The 23314-nt window shown below is 43.5% G+C and overlaps 1 protein-coding gene across 1 annotated transcript in view; it reads left to right on the top strand.

The window, feature by feature from the left end:
* The window catches only part of LOC126191413 (uncharacterized), a 213601-nt gene that overhangs the window by 146227 nt on the left and 44060 nt on the right, over nucleotides 1-23314 (top strand). The gene's annotated exons all lie outside the window — the stretch shown is intronic.

Raw genomic sequence — 23314 nt, 5'->3', positions numbered from 1 at the left:
AAAGACGGCGACACCTGGGCAAGGTGAACTGGGATCAGTTTAAGAAGGGTCTAAACACTCCCTCGCTAATATCCCACACCCAAACACTGTCATAACTGACGAGACGTTAAAGCAGCTCACCGACGCAAGCGAATGATTTCGCCACCTAGATCTCCCGACATGAATCCCATAAAACGTCTGTTGGACATAATCTAACGGCCAGTTCGTGCACAAACTCCTGCACCGGCAACACATCCGCAATTACGGACGGCTATAGACGCAGAAACGCTCAATATTTCTGCAGGGGACTTCCAACGACTTGAGTCCATTCCAAGTCGACCTGCTGCGCTACCTGGGTTAAAGGAGGCCCAACACGATGTTAGGAGGTATCTCATGACTTTTATCACCTCAGTGTAAAGTCGTTAACGCTGTTGTAGACAGGTACTGCAGTCAGCTTAGAGGACGCGTTTCAGCTGTCGAGATCAGTCTGCAGTGGCCCCTGTAAAGCCACATGCGCACTGTTCACTTACGGCTGCTCAATTCCCGGCTTTGTACGTGACGTCACGGTTTCGCCCTAGTTCTGAAACGACAAGTAACAAGTAAAGCGACCCGCAGCGGAGCAAACTAACTATCGATACTGCTACTGCCTCGTACTCGCTGAATCTGGTGAGTACCTTCTTATCTTTATGTGCATGTCTGCGGGACGGAGAGGTTGACGACTGTCTCACTGGTTTTTCTACAGGTTTTATGCGGCCCGCCACGATTTACCCACCTGTGTCAACCTGTTCATCTAACAAATAGGCCACTCGGTAACAGGACGTTGGTAATTGTTTAATGTTTATGGTACACGAACTTCAGAACTTCTGCGAAAGCAGTTTGAAGTAAATTTCAAAAACTTCAGAGGAAATCGTCTTTGACGTTTTTATGTGCCTTGAATCTATGATGGGCTGCTCACTCATTATGTGGGTGGCCCGGCTTCGATTCCCGCCCAACGCAAACTTCCAAACAAAGATTTATGTTCTAACAGCATATCCGTGAAACAAAATACGTAAAGATGAAAAAATAGTTGGTAATGTATTCTTAATGTAAACAATCTTTGTTGATAGTCTTTCATTAAAGATCGGAAGTTAAGAGTTCGCATTTGAAATAAAAACTGGAATTTTATGGCAATGTGTAACTAGAAATAAGGAGACGTCAATTTTTCACGAAAATGACCATTAGAAATGTGATAATTACCGTATATTTGATACACTGTATATTTAAATGACGTAGGTATTCGAACTGAATTGAGAAAAACGAAAAAGTAACGAAATCAAGACTCGGACCAATGATAACCGCTCTCGAGCGCTACAGATTTCTTTAGTCTATATGTATTTTATGCATCACAGAAATATTCTTGGAATATGCACCTTTCTTTTAAAATTTGCATCGCCGGGTAATGAAACCCAGTCCACCGACACGGCAAGTGTGCATTCTATCACAGATCCGTGTGGGCCATTGAAAAAAAGGTGCTACATTAGCGAATTAAAGGCAGCCGCTAAACTTCAAATGGGATTTTCTCGAGAATGTTTCAGAGTTGCATCGAGCGGATTCAGTTGGTTGATGTTTTGAGATCTGAACTTCACTGATCATACATACACTGACGGGAAAAAAAATCACAACACCATAAAATAAACAATATTGACTAATGAAACTTCGGAAATACATTTGTCTAGGTGACACATTTAAGTGATTAACGTTGCAAGATGACAAGTTGGCGTAACCGCCAGAATGTTCAATGCAAGTATGCAGACGTGCTAGCGTTCTGTTGTATAGGTTCCGGATGTCATTATATGGGATGGAGTTCAATGCCTTTTGCACTTCGTCCGTCAGTACAGGGACGGTTATGGTGTTTGTGGATGACGCTGGAGTTGTCCGGTGATGCCCCATATGTGCTCGACTGGAGACAGATATGGTGATCTGTAGAGCAAGTTGGGTTACACTTGAGTTATACTGTTGGAAAACATTCTCTGAAATGCTGTTCGTGAATGGTAGCACAGCAGGTCGAATCACCAAACTTGTGGCGGTGCGTTTCCTTTTCGTTCATTTTCCAGCACCTACCTGTGAACTCGTTGCAGCAGATCGCCGGTAGGAAAGCCGAGCAGAAACCTACCGTACTGCAACTCGCACCAGGCTGCATACAATGTAACTGTTCTAAGAATCGGAAAAAGGTTTTAATTTTGAATGAAAGGTGGAAATACTGGCAAAACTTCGGTATATTCTGAAGTTTTGAATTAAAAGTTAACTGTCAAGCCCGTGCTAATCCTAACAGTCATGCACAAACCCTTTCATTCGCGTTAGCAAGTTTATGGTAACATATTTCCCGAAATCTGATCAGCTACTAAACACGGATTGTTCTTAAATGAAAATGCTCCCCACACTTGTACGTTTATCGGTGTCTAATGCACTCGAGCTTTTGGTCACTGGTCTGCTCAATATGCCACGCGGAGTTAATGTCTCTTCATACACAAAATTACTTAAGAAATCCCTACTTCCTAAAAACACACCAGAATAAATATGCCTTCACTTTAAAGCACTTGTTAGGCATAGAGCACAACTAAAACCGGCAAACTATAGCAAACGTCTTTATCCCTCCATCTCTTCTTCTTGTCAGTAATTTTCATATATTCCTTTCCTCATAGACACTACGGAGTATCTAATTTCTTAACAATACGTCTATTTTCATTATTTTTCTGTAGTATCATATCTCACACTTCGATTCTCTTCCGTTCCCGTTTTCCCACCGTCCATGATTCACTTCCATAAGAAGCTGTGTTCCGGTGTACATCATTAACAACGTATTTCTCCAGATAAGGCCAATGTTTGTTATTAATACACTTCTTTCGCAGTGGAATGCTCTCTTTGAGTGTGACAGGCTGCTTCTACTCGTAATATCCCCTTTCCTTCATAAAAGTATCATGCAGTGCATTATTTTGTTTCCAAGGCAGAATTCACTCATTTCAGCTACTGCATGGTCCACAATATCGACGCTGAGTTTATAAAGTATCTATTGCTCCACAAGACTCTGTTTTCCCTGGTTTAGTCTCCATCTGTATTCTGTGCGCTTTAGACCGTTTATTCCATTCAGCAGGTCCTTCAGGACATGGGACAGCAATGTCATCAGCGAGTCTTGTCACTGATATCCTCTCCAAGTTTTAATCCCACTTCTGAACGTCTCTTTTATTTTCTTCGTTTCTTATTTTTTACAAAAGTTTAACTGTAGAACAGAAAGACTTCAGCCCCACCTTGTGCCGTTTTAATCAAACGCTTCTATATACTCTCATTCTTATTGTTTCCTCTTGGTTCTCGTTCCTATTGCCTATTGCCCTTCTTTCACAATAGCTGCACTGACAGCTTACCGAGAAGAAGCTGGGTGTGAATGCTGTTCTCTGATGAAGATATTACCACAGTAGAGAACGGCGTGGCGGACCGCACAATGAAACCAGTCTGATGACAAAAAAAAAAAAAAACACACATGTGAACTTTTAGTTAACAGCTAATATTAAACTGAAAAGTCTTATGTTTACGGACTAGTAGAATAATTTCATATTTAATGTCGATAAACAAACAGCGTTTTAGTTCCGCTAATACTTATTTCGAATTGAGTTTCGTCTTATTGGGCCATGTTTCAGAAAACCACTCACAAGCGTGTGTAGGAAAACAGATGTTAAAAAAAAATACTACCAGCAATCACATAATATTCGCGTGTTACCTAATGTGATACATGCGAAATCGAGTACACATCATTCTTGCTGTGTGCCAAACATATTAAATTACAGTATAAAAGATGAATAATATCAAATTTGATAACGAAAGAACACACGATTGAACTACACAAATTGTGTGATAGTAATACCAAAAGATGTAAGGAAACACAAAAAATAGTTCAGACGGGTTCAAATGGCTCTAAGCACTATGTGACTTAACATCTGAGGTCATCAGTCCCCTAGTCGTAGAACTGCTTAAACCTAACTAACCTAAGAACATTACATACATCCATGCCGGAGGCAGGATTCGAACCTGCGACCGTAGCAGCCGCGTGGTTTTGGACTGAAGCGCCTAAAGCCGCTCGACCACTAAGGAAACATAAAGTGAGGTGTAATGACAATTATACTGTAGTACACGTTTGTGGAGATGGATTTGATCATTGAGGATGAGGTCTAAGTGTGTATGTGGGTGGTTGGTTGAATCATGTGTAGCTTAATAGTGGGGACGTAACACGACGATTTAACATTTCTCGCCTAACATCATGAAGAAAAGTTCTGTGTTTGTTGACAGCATTTTTGTTACTAATATTCGGTTTCCCAAACACTATTGTCTCGTGTCGTAGAAATAGTTTCTTTACGACGGAACAATAAGCTGAAGACTGGTTCGAAACAATAAATATTAATGGAACAGAAACGCTGGTTTGTTGTTTTCCGACCTTAAATATGAAAGGTATCTTTATTCACAATATTTTAACCAATATTCATCAATGTGTATTAGTACCTCGCAAAATGTATGCAAATTACAATGCACTACCTTTGCACAATAATTACCTCCTTACCTACCGCATTCGACCAAACTTTCTGCAGCTACGCCCAAGCTCTCCTCGCCTTATTTGGCGTGTTCAGACGTTCAGCTCTCAGAATTCAAGAACGGGGTTCCATTCTCTCCTAAAACGCGTTCCAGGTTTTGTTTCCATCAGTTATGAAAAAGCCGCAGCTGCTACCGCGTTTGCGGTGCCACTAATGAGGGGGAAATGTCCTACACCAGTAAGCGCCTTAATGTGTATGGAGCATCCATTAAACACGAGCTGCGCTTGTACTCTGTCACAGGCAGACATTTATTAAGCGCTAAACACTGGATACGCTGCCTTTGTTCAGACTTCATTGCAGTGGCTGTGTTCATCAGCGACTGCATCATTCTTTACCCACTGCTCTCGCCATTTACTGCGTATGATTCGTACCTGTTGCCTGCGTCCGTCTGCACCGTGACGAGCATCTCGATATACCAGCTCACAGCTGACAAGGTTCAGTAAGTAGCTTCGTAACCCTCTGATTCTCGGGAACTGCAATTTACAAGATGCATAATATAGTCGCAAAAAATGGTTCAAATGGCTCTGAGCGCTATGAGACTTGACTTCTGTGGTCATCAGTCCCCTAGAACTTAGAACTACTTAAACCTAACTAACCCAAGGACATCACACACATCCATGCCCGAGGCAGGATTCGAACCTGCGACCGTAGCGGTCACGCGGCTCCAGACTCAAGCGCCTAGAACCGCACGGCCACACCGGCCGGCAATTTAGTCGCATCCGATTCTTATTCAAAGCTTTAAGCACACCATTTCATCTGAAAACTTTAATTATCCTAAACGGAATGAAAATTACATGCTTCAGGTGCACATTAGTAATTCACTACTCTCCCTTGTTGTCTCAGATAGTATTAGCGGGGTATTTTTCGATGACAATGACTCTCTGACCATTTCCACGATCTAGATCCACCTACCGCAGCGTGTCCGCAGAAAGACCACAAAAATGCTCAGTGAGACAATTTAAACTCCAGATTAGCGTATTACTGCGAATGTGTGACGGCCTAGTGACGGATTCAGTGAGAGAGTCGAGTAGTCCATTCCACTGAGATAACTCACTCAGCAACCAGTGAAGCAATATCAAAATTCTACGTCCATCGTAGAAAACGTGTTCTTTTATGAGTCAGTGAGCGCCAGCTAGCGAGCAAACCGCTGCTCGATGACGCTTCAGACTCGAAATAGACCCAAATGTAAAATCTGTAACAGATGACCGGAACGCTCGGTATACAGTTTGATGAGTTATCAGAAACAACAAGAGGCGATCACATCGAGAGCCCAGAACAGTGGTTATCATCATTTTCATCAACACAAATAGGAGCGACGATAATGGGGATTCCGCAGCTAAGAATAATACGGGCGCTAACTGTTTTATCGAAAAATTAGGCTCATGTTCTTGCGCACGAAGACGCACTGAAAGAGCACGTTTAAGGCATTACCAATTAGTCAGCTTGTCGATTTGCTTCTGCAGTGAGAGAGAGTGAAGACAAGCTCAAGTTGCGATACTTCGGATAACTAGAAAAAAATTATATAATTTCCTTCAACTAGGAAAAATGAAAAATAATTTGGAATACTACCAAGTAGGGAAAAGTAATTTTTTTGCGACAACAATCACGAAATGCAATTTCTCTTCTGAAAGCTCCTGACTGTGTACCAGAACCCGAAGCCAAGATTTTGGCTTTCGCAGACACTGCTCTTTTGTTCAAGTTGTGCCATAAATTTCTTTTTTTCTCCAACTCGATTAAATACCTCTTATTAACATTCGGTTCTATATGTATTCTTCGCCCCCTCGTACAAGATGGCGTCTGTTCCTTGCTGCTCTGGAAGAATTTTTAATTCTGAAATTAATTTAATATTTACGGTGAGAGAACTGTTACTGCATCCATCTCTGCATCTGTTTTCTGGCAATTGTCTTCTTTCTCACGGGGAAGAAGACAGTTGGTTCCGTTCACTTCATTTCTACCATTAGATGAGAGAGGACGTGAAAGAGACTTGGTATCGGCCATTATTGTTGAGAGGATGCAATATATTTTTTCCAGGCTACTGTGTGAATTTGTTTCGATGAAACATGTATGATAAAATCGGAAGAGAAATTATTCAAATATTTTGACTAGCGTCTATAATTTAACTACACATTAATCACTATTTATTAAATTACAAATGCTATCCTTCGACAAAATTTCCTCTCGCGAAATGAAAATGAGAGTAAGTTTCCATGAAAAGGAATGGAGCACTGTCTTCATACTTAAATGATATAAATAAAAAAGATAATTAATGTAGTGCATGGATACTGCACTCGGTAAGAACACACACTCCTGAAAGGTAAGAATGCGGCTTCGGTTTCCGAAGCACTGTAGTACTCCACAAAACAACTAAAAGTTTATTAATGGCGCCACAATACGTTTGAGTCATCGGTGAAATGTGCAGTTGTTTAATCGCATAAATAACCAGGTGATTAAAAGTTCTTCCTTTCGTTGTTCAAACCTTGTTTTCATCCCGAAGACCGGTGTGCTGCTCTCTAGCCTGTAACAGACTCTTCATCTCTTCACACCTACTTCGTCCTACATCCATTGGAAGCTGCTTACTGTATTCAAACCTCGGTAAAAACTTTGTAAAACGAAGATCGCATAAGAATTTCTTTATTTACAACAACCGGTTTCGAATGACTTTGCTGTTATCTTCATGTAAGTCTGTCGAAACCTGCTGTTGTAAATAAAGAAATATTCTTGTTATATTGGCTGTAGAAAGTTTTCACGAAGTAAAACAGATCGCCCCCTCCTCCCCCTCATTTCCTTCCCCCCACGGTTCTCCCTTGTGTTACCAAATCGACAATTCTTTGATGCCCAACTGTGTCCTGTCAACCCATACCTTCTGGGTTTCCTCACAGTGTCTTAATTAATACATATTCTTCTTCAGGTTACCTTCCAATCAGAAGGCTGTTGCACACAGCGACTGTTACATTGACATGTAAATAATAGATTTCAGCTCTGAGTCGTCTTTTTAATGTTACTGAGAGATCTAGATTTCAGCTAGAAACTAGCCGTTCTCAATGCACTATCATTTTTTATCAATGCATGTAATGCCTGTTGGTCGGGCTTCATCCACAGTTCATTGAATACTTTTTATTTACGTATTCTTCTATTTGTACATTTTCAAAATTATTTTCTACGGTTACGTACCACAGTCAACATCGATTAATTGCATGTGTACTGAGGCGATGCTAGGCTCACACCAACTTTAGTCTTCTTGATATTTTTAGCATCAGCCTAACAGGCAATGTTTCGTTTAGTCTTCTTAGGTACCTCTCGTACTGCAAAACTGCGAGACCATCCTTGGCTCCACGCGCGGCGTTAGTAGCTCCGCGTAGCAGCATCTGCTGTGACGTAGAGACGTCTGCTTACGAACTATGCCGCGAGACGCCCAAGGGGCACGTAAAAAATACTAAAATGTAGACTTTCACGGCCGGAAATAGCATGTCCATTATAATTATCCGGGCTGTTATGCCGTGGTCGGTTGATGAATTTTGTCTCAATTCCCAACGTGTCAGTAGCGAGCCAGTGGGTGTGTTGGACCTTCCATCGATCTACGAACCCCCTTGAAGATGTCTCCCGTAGTCGGAGACGAAGCGTTGGGAATTGAGACAAAATTCATCAACCGACGACGGCATAACAGCCCGGATAATTATAATGGACACGTAAAAAATACATTAATGAAAGTAAAATGCAAAACAAGTATCTAAACTAATACAATATATCATATACACAGAAAAAACTCATTTTTGTGGTATTTAAACATCATAATCCATCAAGGGATCACAAATTTAGTATTGGAGGGCAGCGTGGAGGGTAAAAATCGTAGAGGGAGACCAAGAGATGAATACACTAAACACATTCAGATGGATGTAGGTTGCAGCAGGTACTGCGAGATGAAGCAGTTTGCACAGGATAGAGTAGCATGGAGAGCTGCATCAAACCAGTCTCAGAACTGAAGACCACAACAACAATTCATAACATTTATACTATTATTAATTACGAACGTCTGCTGAGTTATAGATGACGAGGATACAGAAAAATTCACTCACCCTAACGCCTGTGGAGAAAATCTCGAATTTAATTAAGTAAAATTCTCTATGCTAACACTACCCACATAGTCTTCAGCATTCTTCTGTAGCACAGTATTTCAGACGCGTCTATTCTCTTCTTTTTGCGTACCGTTTATCGTCCACCTTTCACTTTCATACAAGGCTACATGTTAACAAATTGTTATTCCATATCTCTTTCGGCCATCTTCAGTCATTTTGCTGCACAAACAGCAAAATTCATCTATTTTTAGTGTCTCATTTCTTAATATAACTCTCATAGCATCATTTGATACAATCGACTATATTCCATTATTTTAAAGTTACATCTTCTGACCTCTTCGCAAAGATATCTATTAAATCCGACTGATCTTCCATGTCCTTTTCTGTCACATTCCTAACAGCAATATGGTTAGTAAACATGGACGTTTTTAAATCTTGTCCCTGAACTTTGATTGCATTCAAAATTTCTCTTCATAAGTCTATGGACTACGCATGGACCGCGACTCTTGCTATTACCAGCTGGAGTAGAGCGGGTGACCCATCCCAGATACTATCCTTGCTGCAGCAAACAGAAGAATGACGTCAACGAGTACTGTGCGCGGAAAGCTCCAGGAACGTGATATTTGTATGCCGCGGCGACCAGTCACGCACGCACCGTCACTGGAGGGAACTTCGCAGTGGTCACGCACAGTTGTGCACTGGATGAAAATCAGTCGGTGACCGTTTCCTTCGCGGATCTGTTCCGATATAGCCTGCCGAGTGACATCATGCGTCCTGATTTAGCGAGCAGCACTTATTGCCTATCAAACAACCTTAGAAGAAAGCGTTCTGACGAACCAGAGTTAAGTGTGTAAATTTGAACATATTTGGGTACACGCACGGATATCCACATCTTTTAACATAGAACTCCGACTGTGAAACTCTCAAAGGATGACTTCCTTGATTCTTGTGTACATTTTCATATGCCAGAGCAATACATGATAATTTTATCTTAAAGAGCGCTACAGCTGATGAACCAGGACGAACATTAGAAATCAAGTCAGTACATAGTGGCCAGCTCAATCTCGCAGCCTGAAACCCACGGCGATTGTCCGTCTTCTGTGGAAGTTTTGTTCCTTGAAGACCATTTCCTCAGATTTTCGTCGCGCTCAGCGCAATCTTACAAGACCATTGTACGTATTTGATATGGAAATAACACACCGATGAGTCAAACTAATTAGAGAACATCTGCTTAGTAGCTTTTTGGTACGCCTTTTAGGGGCAATACAGCAAGGATTCTGATGCATGGTTTCCGAAGCAGGGTGCGGAGCAGGTGCCTTTTTGCATCCCAGGTCTGCCTCGGGTTCGGATCAGGCGTATTTGGTGGCAGAGACTTCAACGTGAGTTCACTGTCACGCTTCTCAAAGCACTGCAGCACAATTCTGACCTTATGATACGGACAATTGTCTTGCTGTGAGGTGGCATCGCCTTCAGGGAAGACATCAAGCGTGAACGGATGCACGTATTCTACAAGTGTGTCCATGCAGTCCTCAGTTATGGTGCCGTTGATCACCATCACAGGTCTCATGGAAGCCCAGGTGAAGGTCCGCCACAGCATAATATTGCCCCCACTGGTCTGCTTCCGTGTCTCGGTGCATGTTTCGAGAAGTCGTTGTGACGGTTGATGACGTATCCGGAAGTGACCAGGAGTAATAAGAAACATGATTCATCCTACCAGGTGATACGATGTCACTGATTCACCGTACAACCTAGATATTCCTATGCGCTCTGCAATAAGAATTTTACGATAACGTTGGATCAACACGACAACCTATTGCCGATTAACTGTAGCGTGGAAGCCATACTGGATAAGACCTTGTAGCAAAAACAAACTCGACCCACGCAGTGCACCTAGCAAAGTGGCGCAGTGGTTAGCCCACTGGACTCGCATTCGAAAGGACGACGGTTCAAACCGGCGTCCGGCCATTCTGATTTACGTTTTCCGTGATTGTCCCAAATCGCTTCAGGCAAATTCCGGGATGGTTCTTTTGAAAGGGCACGACCGAATTCCATCCCTACTCTTCCCTAATCCGATGGGACCGTTGACATCTACATCTACATTTATACTCCGCAAGCCACCCAACGGTGTGTGGCGGAGGGGCACTTTACGTGCCACTGTCATTACCTCCCTTTCCTGTTCCAGTCGCGTATGGTTCGCGAGAAGAACGACTGCCGAAAAGCCTCCGTGCGCGCTCGAGTCTCTCTAATTTTACATTCGTAATCTCCTCGGAAGGTATAAGTAGGGGGAAGCAATATATTCGATACCTCATCCAGAAACGCACCCTCTCGAAACCTGGCGAGCAAGCTACACCGCGATGCAGAGCGCCTGTCTTGCAGAGTCTCCCACTTGAGTTTGTTAAACATCTCCGTAACGCTATCACGGATACCAAACAACCCTGTGACGAAACGCACCGCTCTTCTTTGGATCTTCTCTATCTCCTCCGTCAACCCGATCTCGTACGGATCCCACACTGATGAGCAATACTCAAGTATTGCCGTAGCGTTAGATTTTAGCCCCACACTGACTTACAGCACACTCAGTCTCGTTGCGGAAGATGTTGATGGCGCACGGTGTCCCGTCAGAATGTGCCGCACTATCGGATGTTGTGTAGTCGGCTGATCCTGGCCCCCTTGTACAGTTAGGCCCTAGTATCCGGAAGCGCCTGCAGCGATGATCAGGAACAGAGCACCGATTGGCCATCTCACCCAGCAGTAACGATGATGTTAGTGCGATAAACACCACGAGATGTATTGCTGTTGGAAGACCTTCAGTATCCCCATCAACAACGTAACAACGAGGTAGGCAGACAATGCGAAGTCCCATGAGTGGCAGGTCATGGTTACTGGGATGTTGCATCTAGAGAAGCAGTATGTTCATGAAGAGTACTGGAACATCTAATACATGGCTGTCACTACACCTTAATAATCGTTGAATCGAGTGCTTCGCTACGAACGCCATCGGTTCTAATGATGAACTGTTCCAGAGCCGGAGGATCGCTGTATTTTTGGAGACGGATGAGAGGCTATACCGTGGAGATTCTGTTCGTTAGGACCCTATGTGGCCCGCTTCTCTACTAGTGGTCAAAGTCTCATGAAGCATTGGTTGGTTTTGTAGAAACGAGTTTGCTTTTCACTTCGAGAGCTCGCAGTTCTCCAGCTCTCTCTCTCTCTCTCTCTCTCTCTCTCTCTCTCTCTCTCTCTCTCTCTCTCTCTCTCTCCCCCCTCTCTCTCTCTCCCCCCCTCTCTCTCTCTCTCTCTCTCTCTCTCTCTCTCTCTCTCTCTCTCTCTCTCTCTCTCTCTCTCTCTCCCCCCTCTCTCTCTCTCCCCCCCCCCTCTCTCTCTCTCTCTCTCTCTCTCTCTCTCTCTCTCTCTCTCTCCCCCCCCTCCTCTCTCTCTCTCTCTCTCTCTCTCTCTCTCTCTCTCTCTCTCTCCCCCTCCCCCCCCTCTCCCCCCCCCCCTCTCTCTCTCTCTCTCTCTCTCTCTCTCTCTCTCTCTCTCTCTCTCTCTCTCTCTCTCCCTCTCTCTCTCTCTCTCTCTCTCCCCCCCCTCTCTCGCTCTCTCTCTCTCTCTCTCCCCCCTCTCTCGCTCGCTCTCTCTCTCTCCCCCCCCTCTCTCTCTCTCTCTCTCTCTCTCTCTCTCTCCCCCTCTCTCTCTCTCTCTCTCTCTCTCTCTCTCTCTCTCTCTCTCTCTCTCTCTCTCTCTCTCTCTCTCTCCCCCTCTCTCGCGCTCTCTCTCTCTCCCTCTCCCCCCCTCCTCCCGTCTGTGCACGTTTTGCTTTTAATACGTAACTTGAGCTTGGTGATTGGTGCCGATGTAACAGTGTCTGCTCATTTCCGCAGCAGACTTGAGGTAATTGTTGCTTTCTGCTGTGTACCTAAGTCACCACCTCTGCCTGATGTCGACGGTGGCATTGCTAGCGTAAACTTAAGAAAAATTTTAATTTTTCCCCTTTTGCATTCTGTGGCATAACAGTACCTTTAACTGGATAATATTTCAGCATATCATAGACGTGATGAGGGCAATCGCTCACATCACATCGCATATTAATGCTCTTGTAATCCGTAGTGAATCATGACGTAATTGACAAATAATTAAGAAATTGATATAACATGGAACTTCCCACAACAAATTTTCTGAAGTTGAGTATAACTGTACAAACCACCTAATTAACTAGTAAAATGCAAGTAAAAAATGGTTCAATTCGATAGTATAGGTAGTTGGCTGTTAGCCAACACGTAGTTAAGGAGAGTCAAACGTGACATAAATTTTCGAAGAAGTGAGAAACAGGCTAACTGTTGATGAGAAATGGCTTATACCTGTTTGACAGGAGTTACGGACGCGCTATTATCTGGATGAGGAATTGTCGTTTGTGTATGGGACATCGTAAATATAGTCCTGGCCGTAACTGTACTGCAGACACTCGCAAGAGGAGAAATCCCCGCCATCCATCTCTCGGTGCATTGCGCATGCGGCTGAAACATTAATTTCATGTTCCAGATATGCATCGTCGCACTACCCCGCAAGAGTATAGTGATAAATATTGAGCACAAAGTAACATTATTTCTTTCTTTTTCTTTTTCATTTTCTTCTCAGACAACGTACCGTTGAATAAGCTACCCATATACCACTCTATTCTCAGCACTTAATACGCCGAGGGCTACTTAAATAGATTTATTTTCAAATTTTTATTTGTATGTATGGAAATCAAAATGATTAAAGTACTTAAGATATGACAGCAGTGATAAAATGATTTCACTGTAATATCTGCAGTTAGTTACCGGTCTTGTTTTACTGAGTTTCAACAACGCCCGGAATTTCTTCTGTTTTTCGTTTCCCAAATGATTGAACTTGTGGAGAAAACGGCACGTGGGTTCCTGATCGCCTGGAAATGAGTCTCGCACAAGAAAGATGTCTGCAATAAAGTTCGACCGTGATTCTACACAGAGTTCCACCCTCTGTCTGAACAGCTTCAGAAGGAAATATTGCAGTTTCTCACTGCGTGTCGCCATATGCGTGGTCTCCGTCGTCATTAGGCAACTTACACCTTTGTGTCAAAGGCACGATATACAGAAATTTCCCTTGATACACTGAAAAAAATTCTATAATATTGACAACGTAAGAATAGAACGAAATATTTTTCAGCAGTTAACATTTGTTACCATTCCCGTAACTACTTTCTTGAGAGAGCAGAATTATCGTACTGAATGAACTTGCAGTTCGTGTCACCAACTGGAAATGTTGCACAACAAGTACATCTCGAACCCATGACGAAGTTACACACGTACCTGATTCACATCTGCTTTCACTGGAGTCTTCGAAATTGGGTGTTTGAAAACTTGGAATTGCAAATTCATGTATGGTCAGGCTGTCTTCACCCAACCACTACAATATAGCTCGGCGTTCACGTCTTCAACATGAAAATGGATCTCCACATTCTTCACACGTCTTAATGAGTCTTACTCTTTGACTACAAATTTTATTTCAAAAACATTAAAGTATGGTTATTTTAATTAATATCTTACTCATAAGTATTAATATTAAGACACTATTTCGCACCGTTTAGTTTTCCAAGGGAGTTCGGATGCGGGGGACAGGACAAACAGGATTATACGTAATTACCTCCAGGGTTTCAGAAGACGACCGCCTAAAATCTACAAGATATACTGAAAAACGAGGCACATAAATGGACAGAGCATCTCTCAAAGTTTGTAACTCCCTCTACAGGTGCCCAATATGGACTTCATTTGTGACGAACCAAGTTTCAATTCGTGGGTGCATGTCGTTGGCGCGATGTGCCCGGGAAGGTGCGAAGGCAGTCCGCTTTGTGAAATTAACAACTGATTACCTATCTGCAGGTGCGAACTAATTCGATGTGACAATGCCGAGACGAGGGTCAGCAATGAAACCTGAGGACAGCACAACCTAAAGGTGCAATCTGTAATTATAAGAATTCTGCCAACCATTAGTAGGCTTACGTTTATCAGTGGGATACACACATAGCAGTAACATGTAACGAATTCCAGTTGGTTCTCTCGTAACCTGTTGTGGTAACACTATGTGATGAAAAGTATACACCTGGCTGAAAATTACTTAAAAGTTCGTGGGGCCCTCCATCAGTAATGCTGGAATTCAGTATGGTGTGGATCCAACCTTAGCCATGATGACAACACCCCCTCTCGCGAGCATACGTTTAGTCAGGTGCTGGAAGGTTTCATGGGGGATGGCAGCCCATTCCTCACGATGTGCTGCACTGAGGAGAGGTATCGATGTCGATCGCTGAGGCCTGGCACGAAGTCGGCGTTCCAAAACATCGCAAAGGTGTTCTATAGGATTCAGGTCAGGACTCTGTGCAGGCCAGTCCATTACAAAGATGTTGTTGTCGTGTAACCACTCCGCCACAGGCCGTGTATTATGAACAGGTGCTCGATCGTGTTGAAAGATGCAATCGCCATCTCCGAATTGCTCTCAACAGTGGGAAGCAAGAGGGTGCTTAAAACATCAATGTAGCCCTGTGCTATGATAGTGCCACGCAAAACAAGTGGTGCAAGCCCCCTCCATGAAAAACACGACCAAACTGTAACACCACTGCCTCCTAATTTTACTGTTGGCACTACACACGCTGGCAGATGACGTTCACCGGGCATTCGCCATACCCACATCCTGCTGTCGGATCACCACATTGTGTACCGTGATTCATCACTCCACACAAGGTTTTCCCACTGTTCAGTTGTCCAATATTTACACTCCGTAGACTAAGCGAAGCGTCGTTTGGCATTTACCAGAGTTATGTGCGGCTATGAGCAGCCTCTCGACCATGAAATCCAAGTTTTCTCACCTACCGCCTAACTGTCATAGTACTTGTAGTGGATCCTGATGCAGTTTGTAATTCCTTTGTGATGGTCTGGATAGATGTCTGCCTATTACACATTACGACCCTCTTCAACTGTCGGCGGTGTCTGTCAGTCAACAGAAGAGGTCAGCCTGTACGCTTTCGTGCTGTACGTGTCCCTTCACGTTTCCACTTCACTATCGCATCGGAAACAGTGGACCTAGGGATGTTTAGGACTGTGGAAATCTCGCGTACAGACGAATGACGCAAGCGCCACCCAATCACCTGACCACATTCTAAGTTCGTGAGTTCCTCGGAGCGCCCCATTCTGCTCTCTCACGATGTGTAATGACTACTGAGTTCGCTGATATGAAGTACCTGGCAGTAGGTGGACGCACAATGCACCTAATATGAAAAACGTATGTTTTTGGGAGTGTCCGGATATTTTCATCACATAGAGTTCGTCCCGATGGTGGTCAAAAGGTAAAGGAGAGTTCTGATCGATAGAAATGAAAAAACGGGTGAATTTTACAAATTTTCATAGAAGAGATTTACCTCTTCATTACACATGCGTTCATGGATGAAAAAATACGTATAGTAACAAATGAAAAACGAAGGAAGCAGCACTTGTGAAAGTATGCGCCTCGTAGAACGTCCTGGTTTGCGAGAAGCGTTGTTGTTATTTCTGACACCCATAAAAACAGAAAATTCATTAATTAGAAGGAATGCAGGGACCATCACGATGGGGTTTTGAAAAATACCTCGAAGCAAAAATGGCAACTATTTGAAAAACATGTTAACTTCTACGCCTGTTTTTCTAAGTTCAAATGTTTAAAGAAATATTTAAAATTTGAATACAAAAAAGCTCTAAGACTCACTAAATTTAATTCTTTCATTAAAAAAAACAAATAAATCGGTTAATCTTTCAGCTCCACAGAGCTTCGCCCACTGCAAAGTTTTGTTTCGAGAAAAACGTGTCTGAAGTTCGGAGCAAGAAGAAGAAGAAGAAGAAGAAGAAGAAACCGCTGTTTCTCAACTTACGGTTAATCTAAGATCCCAGGTCCACAGAAGTATTCTTCTTCAAAATGACTCTGGTTCTGAATTTGGTGCTACTTTTTTTCCCTTTTCAGTCCGATCTCTCTCGCAAACTGAGACATTCTTTGCTTCGTGGCGGTATGAATTTCCTGTCAGATAAGTCCGCTAGTGAAATATGCTTCCAAATCCTGACATTTGTCCTCTAGCCAATCCTGCCTAGCAATTTTGATCATGACAGTCTCATTTTTTTGAACGTTTGTTTTCCCTTTCGCCTGCTTCATTTGCTGCATTTTTGTAATTTCTCCTTTCTTCAATTAAATTAAAAAAGTGAAAGTAGTGGTGTGATGAAATCTGAATGCTTACGTACATTGCCATTTTAAAACTCGATTTACCAATAAGTTGCACCACAGACAAGGGGCATGGCGTCAACATTTTGGGTAGTTGTGTTTTCACTTGTGGAATTCATATTACCAGGATTGATGCATATCTATTACGTACAAAGAGCAGACGATGCTGCCTCATAGGACAGGTGAGTCCGTAAGCACTAAGTTCTACAACCTGTTGCGGACGTTTTGTCCCATTGCATTCATGGAGTAGCTTGTTGACGTCATAGGGAGAGTGTCAAATTGCATGCCTCGTGACTCTACTGAAAATAAGCCACGGTTTTTAATCACTCGTGCCGGCCGGAGTAGGTGGCCGAGCGGTTCTAGGCGCTACAGTCTGGAACCGTGAGACCGCTACTGTCGCAGGTTCGAATTCTACCTCGGGCATGGATGTGTGTGATGTCAGGTTAGTTAGGTTTAAGTAGTTCTAAGTTCTAGGGGCCTGATGAGCTCAGAAGTTAAGTCCCATAGTGCTCAGAACCATTTGAGCCATTTGAACCATTTAATCATTCGTCCCTCCTGATTTTCAAAATTGAACCTCCTATTTTTGGTTTGCGAACGTTGGCAGTAATGCATAATACTCAGAATATGTCCCTGAACAACCTCCGAAAAATGTCAGTGAAAGTAGAGTTCACCATGCACATATCCCATCCCCCACCCATGTCCTGTTTATCCCCCAACACACACACACACACACACACACACACACACACACACACACACACACACACAGAGTTAGAAACTAATCAGTAGTGCAGCAGCAGTCGTAGTGACTAAATGCAGTCGCACAACTCCTAACGGCTGTAAAAACACTGTGGACAAGGTGCCGCGCAGGCGTCAGTAAGCCCACTGTTCGGACAGCATTCCTTAGGAGCCGACGACAGCCGTTTCGTGGCAACAAGAAACTCGGAAGAACAGAGCAGACCGTCACCGCAGCAGCAAACGATCGGAATTCGTCGGCTCGTACTCTGTTACAAAACGTCCTTCGGCCGCCACGCCAACAGTCTCCTGCGTCGGGCGACCGACAGAAATCCGATGCGGAGACCGCAGAATGCGTTTTTTGTCAGTCTGGTAGAGCACGGCAGCAGGTCGGGACAGGTCGAGGTTCCCTGTCTCGATTTATGGCCGGAGAGGCGGCCGCGCTCCCGGAGAGAGTACGCTCGCCCTGGGCAGCGACAGCGCCGCGTCATAGGAGAACGTCAATTACCACCGAAGAAGCTCTAGGCGACGCTTCAGTCGAGAGTGAAAAGCCACGGTTGGCTTTCTCCCGGCAGCGTCTCTCCCAGACCGCCGCCGCCTTAGTTGTGTCCTGAGCCGCGCCGCGGAGTGTAGCACCGACGTTCTGTTCTGTTCCGTCCGAGGCCCGCAGGCGGGCGGTCTGGACGCTTCGTCATGGAGACGAGGTGTCCTAGGCGGCAGCTGTATTACATAGATCGTGATGTGCTGTTCGTAGGTCGCTACCGCGAGAGTCTCCTTGTATGTAAGGTTACTCGTTCCTTTGAAAGGATTTCTTCCGAAGAGTTCGGCATCTGATTAGTATCTAAATTAAAGAATTAGCGTTCCCTAACAATTCGTAGCCTCTACAGACTTTCCGGAATGTGTAAAAAGTGTTCCTGTTAAAAGAATCGACCGTGGAATGACGTATACATACTTCGTGGAACATACAGTACCAGGAATGATGATGCATATCTATTACGTACAAAGAGCTGACGATGCTGCCTCGTGGGACAGGTAAGTCCGTATGCACTAAATTCTACAACCTTTGTGGGCGTTTCATCCTGTTGCATTTGCGGCATAGTCGTTTATAAACAGCGACAGATATTTTTACGTCACAAGCCATAGCGTTTGGTCGTTGCGCACTTGTAACAATGAAACTTCCTGGCAGGTTAGAACCGTGTGCCAGACCGGGACTTATTGGCAGATTGAAACTGTGCCGGACCAGGAATCGAGCCGGCCGAAGTGGCCGTGCGGTTCCAGGCGCTGCAGTCTGGAACCGCGAGACCGCTACGGTCGCAGGTTCGAATCCTGCCTCGGGCATGGATGTGTGTGATGTCCTTAGGTTAGTTAGGTTTACCTAGTTCTAAGTTCTAGGGGACTAATGACCTCAGAAGTTGAGTCCCATAGAGCTCAGAGCCATTTGAACCATTTTTTGAACCAGGAATCGAACCCGGATCCTCGCTTGTCACAACCAGTCCTCTCGCCGACTTACTTTAATTCGACAGTACTGTCTTCCTACTTTCGACAGAAAGTGTTAGTACCGCAAGCAATGCAGGAGACCTGTTGCGTAGTCTGGATACATGTAGAGTGTTTTAATATTTTCATCATTTCGCGGCCCTGTCAGCAACTGTATAAACATTAATTTTAAATTAACAACAGCTTCAGGTGCAATGTTCACCTAGAATTACCTAGGTTTCAGTTGGGGTAACCCAACCTTCTTCAGAATAAAAGGAACTACGGTTATGGACAAATCGTACTTATCCCAACTGATACCTAGGTAAACATTGCAACTGAGGCTGTTGTTAATTTAAAATTAATATATACAGAGTTTTCGAACATAGTCCATCTTACGTGAATAGTATCTGTATAACACAGCCAACCTGTTGCAACAAGATATAAGTTCACTTGGTTTCGATAGCGACTATGGGTGTCTTCATGACAAAAAGAAAACTATAACAATTATCTTTAACAGATTACGAAACCATCAATATAGAGTAAAAACGAAGACTGGACGGTTATTATACTCAACAAATTTATGAGGTGACTGTACTAAGAGGTAGTCATAGTTGACAACACATTTACGAGGAAAGTGCTCTCGTTATATAAAAAAAACTTATTAAAATCATATTTAAAACATTATAAAAATTACAGGTATTGTAACTGACACAGCAATTTTTACTGAGAAGTACCATTATTATGTCAGTTCCAATATCTGTAATTCTTATAATGTTTTAAATATGATTTTAAGAAGTTTTTATATGACGAGAGCACCTTGCTCCTAAACGCATGTTCAACTGGTACTACATGTGAGTATAGTCACCTCATAAATTTGTTCAATATAATAACGATCTATTATTGGGTTTTCCTCTTTGTTAATGAGTTTTTAACCTTTAATAGGTAATTGTTTTTGGTTTTTCTTTTTTTCTTGATGAAGATACCCATAATCGGTGTCGAAACCAGGTCAAGCTAAATCTTATTACGATCGGCTGGCTGTGTTAGCAACCGTATAAGAATGTGAGTTGTCTGTCTCACAGGCTTATTTAAAATTGTAAGTACCTGGATAGCTTATTCGGTGAAAGGATTGGTTGTGACAAACACGGTTTCAGTTTCGATTTCCAGTCCTACACCAAGTTTCAATCTGCCAGAAAGCTTCAGAATAGTCCTATCTACAGAGTGAATGGTGCATTCTGGAAACATAATACTTAAATTCTCCACCTACATGCAGGCATATCTGTACGCAGATTGTTGGCGTCATGATCATATATGGCTGGCTTCGTCATCTCACCTAAATTTACGTATTTACAGCACGACGAAGATTACATCGTGTACCTCAGTGATTCATCCCTCACTCCCTCCCCGCCTCCCAGAATTTGTTTCAGAAAATGTACACAGTTTGCAATAGCTGCTAACTTCACTAACCGCTGTCGAACATGAAATAAGGAAATCTCGAGTAACCTAAAGATCTTTAATAAAATTAAATTTTATCCGAGATATAAGCCATTAAAAATTTTAAGGGTTGTTTGACATTGTTGTTTGAGATAGGCCACGGGGTGGGTTCAGCTGCCAAGGGGAACTGGGGTTCTTCTTCCGCACATATGAGCGCCTTTCCTTGCGGATATATGAGAATGCGTCGCATGTGTATTTGTGGCGTTTAGGTGAAGGTAATGGATCCGTGTATTGGGTATTTATATATTGATGATGATGATGATGATAGAAGAAATCAGGTGGCACGCATGGCCTCCTGCTCCCCAATATGACCTAGGGACCCGCCGAGTTTAACGTCGCCGCCCGGGATTAGCCGAGCGGTCTAACGCGCTGCAGTCATGGGCTGTGCGGCTGGTCCCGATGGAGGTTAGAGTCCTCCCTTGGGCATGGGTCTGTTTGTTTGTCCTTAGGATGATTTAGGTTAAGTAGTGTGTAAGCTTAGGGACTGATGACCTTAGCAGTTAAGTCCCATAAGATTTCACACACATTTGAACATTTTTAGTTTAGCGTCGCCATCCGACAAACAGATTACCATGAACAGTGTCACATGCCCTCACTTCACGAGACACAATGGAGAGATCTGAAATTTAATCTAAGACATTGGCACGAAGATCAGTGTTCACGGAATTTACACCACCTCTCCTTCCCTTCCTGGTTAAAAAATGGCTGTGATAATTTCACCCACCGCCAGGATTCGAACTGGCTTACATCCGAGTCGAGCGCCTCCTCATGCGCGTACATTAGACAACTCTGCTATGGTGACGGACAAAAGCCATTAGCAATGTACTAGAACAATGAAACTTAAGTTTTTCACCTACGTCCCCAGACTGCAGAAACTGAATGTGACTAATACGCTGTTCGTGCGTGCCTTGTCACGATCGTGTAAGTTCTCTTTCTGACTCATTTGCCTCCAAAGCTTCAAACTTCACATCGAACAAAGTTTTCACTTCAGCAGCATCATTGGGGATACAGACTGACTTCCGTTGAGTGAAAAAGATTGACAAGCTTATATTCCCAACCGTGTCTTTGGATCTGGACCTACATCTCTCCGATATTTTAACACATCATACCAAAAACGAGTAGTTTCTGACAATGCTTTGATGTGCCGGTGTTTTGGAACAGCATATTTTCAAAGCACGCAAACTCTAACTAAAAAAACACCAATTGAAATACTTAAACCTTGTCATTTAAGCTTCCAAAATATTTCTAAATCTGTTTTCTGCAAAAGCACCTTACAGTGAGTGATGACTGTTCAACTCGGCCCGTAATGAAGAAAGCGATCCTTCGTCGCGTGGGATCATATTTCACAGAGCGATGCGAAAATACGCCGGTACCTCTTTTGTTGTTCTTGCTCGTAAATGCTTCGTAAGATGAAATGCCACGTTGCAGCACCACAAATCTCGTCGCGCTCAACGTTCGTTTTCACACAATATCGTGTGAGGACGGCTTTAACGGCTGAGTAGTCATATGAGAAGTTCTTTTCGGCAGGAGACGTTTGCTGCCTTTCTGAAGACTGCTTTCTGGTTTAAATGACGCATTCGTGTTTTGTGCACTGTGACGACACTTTACAGGAAGCTTCGGCAGGCGTATCACATGTCGGTTTCGTCTCTGAGCATGCTAAATACGTACGTTACAGATAGTTTACTATCCTTAAAGACCTCCGTAATCCGTAGTTACGAGGGAATCCGAATTTGACTTGCAACCCATTGGCTAAAACATTTTGGAAAAGTGTGCCAGTTCTCACGAATCCCACATTCTGAAGATAAGGTTTTACTGGGATGACCGATGCTCAGCTCGTGCGTCACACGCAAATTCATTTTTAAATGCATTTGTGCACACCCCGTACAATAATTCGTTGCCACCGTACTTCCGCTACACTCTTGTAGGGTAGTCGTCCTCATGTGCGTGGCGACAGCCGATGTCAGTTTCTTAAGAGAAGTCAATTAATGGCGTAGGCTGTTTATTTAAAATAAACGTTTTATTTCATTGTTAGCGACAAACTCAAGAACGTACGTAGTGAGGGGCTGATGGAGGGCAGTTTACCACCTCCTCCCTCTCCCATAATGTACAAATTGGTCTCAAGCCGAATGCACATCCTGCCAGGCCAAACCACACACACATCATATGAATGTTTGGTATCTGTTTTTTCGGACACAACGCAGAATCCTCAGCTGTTATACATTATATGTAAATTGAAGGTGGAGAAGGAAAGGAAAGAAAGGAGAGGAAAGGGGAGGGATCGCTGCTATCAGCTGCATTGAGAAATTGCGTGGAATCGACGGCGACAAATAAAAATGTGTACTGGACCGGGACTCGAACCAGGGATCTCCTGCTTACCAGGCAACTGCGGTAACCACTGGGCCATCCTGGACACAGAGTTATCGCAACTGCATGGACTATCTCGGCTCGCAACATAACCGATCCAAACTTCCATCGAGCGCCACCTATCCGCAGCCCCTGTCTATTTCCTTCACATTCACTCGTCCGAGATTCCCACGGAGGTCTGAAAGAACAGACACCACGCAGAATCCGCAGATGTTAAACATAAATCTAAATTGAAGGTAGAGCGGGGAAGAAAGCAAAGGAAAGGGGAACAGTGATCCCTCTCCTTTCCTTTCTTCCCCGCACCACCTTCAATTTGTAGATACATCAGTTCAG

The sequence above is a fragment of the Schistocerca cancellata genome, chromosome 6, assembly GCF_023864275.1.
Source record: "Schistocerca cancellata isolate TAMUIC-IGC-003103 chromosome 6, iqSchCanc2.1, whole genome shotgun sequence".
NCBI lineage: Eukaryota > Metazoa > Arthropoda > Insecta > Orthoptera > Acrididae > Schistocerca > Schistocerca cancellata.
Note: the sequence above shows the minus strand (reverse complement) of the source record. Positions and strands in the feature narration are given on the sequence as shown.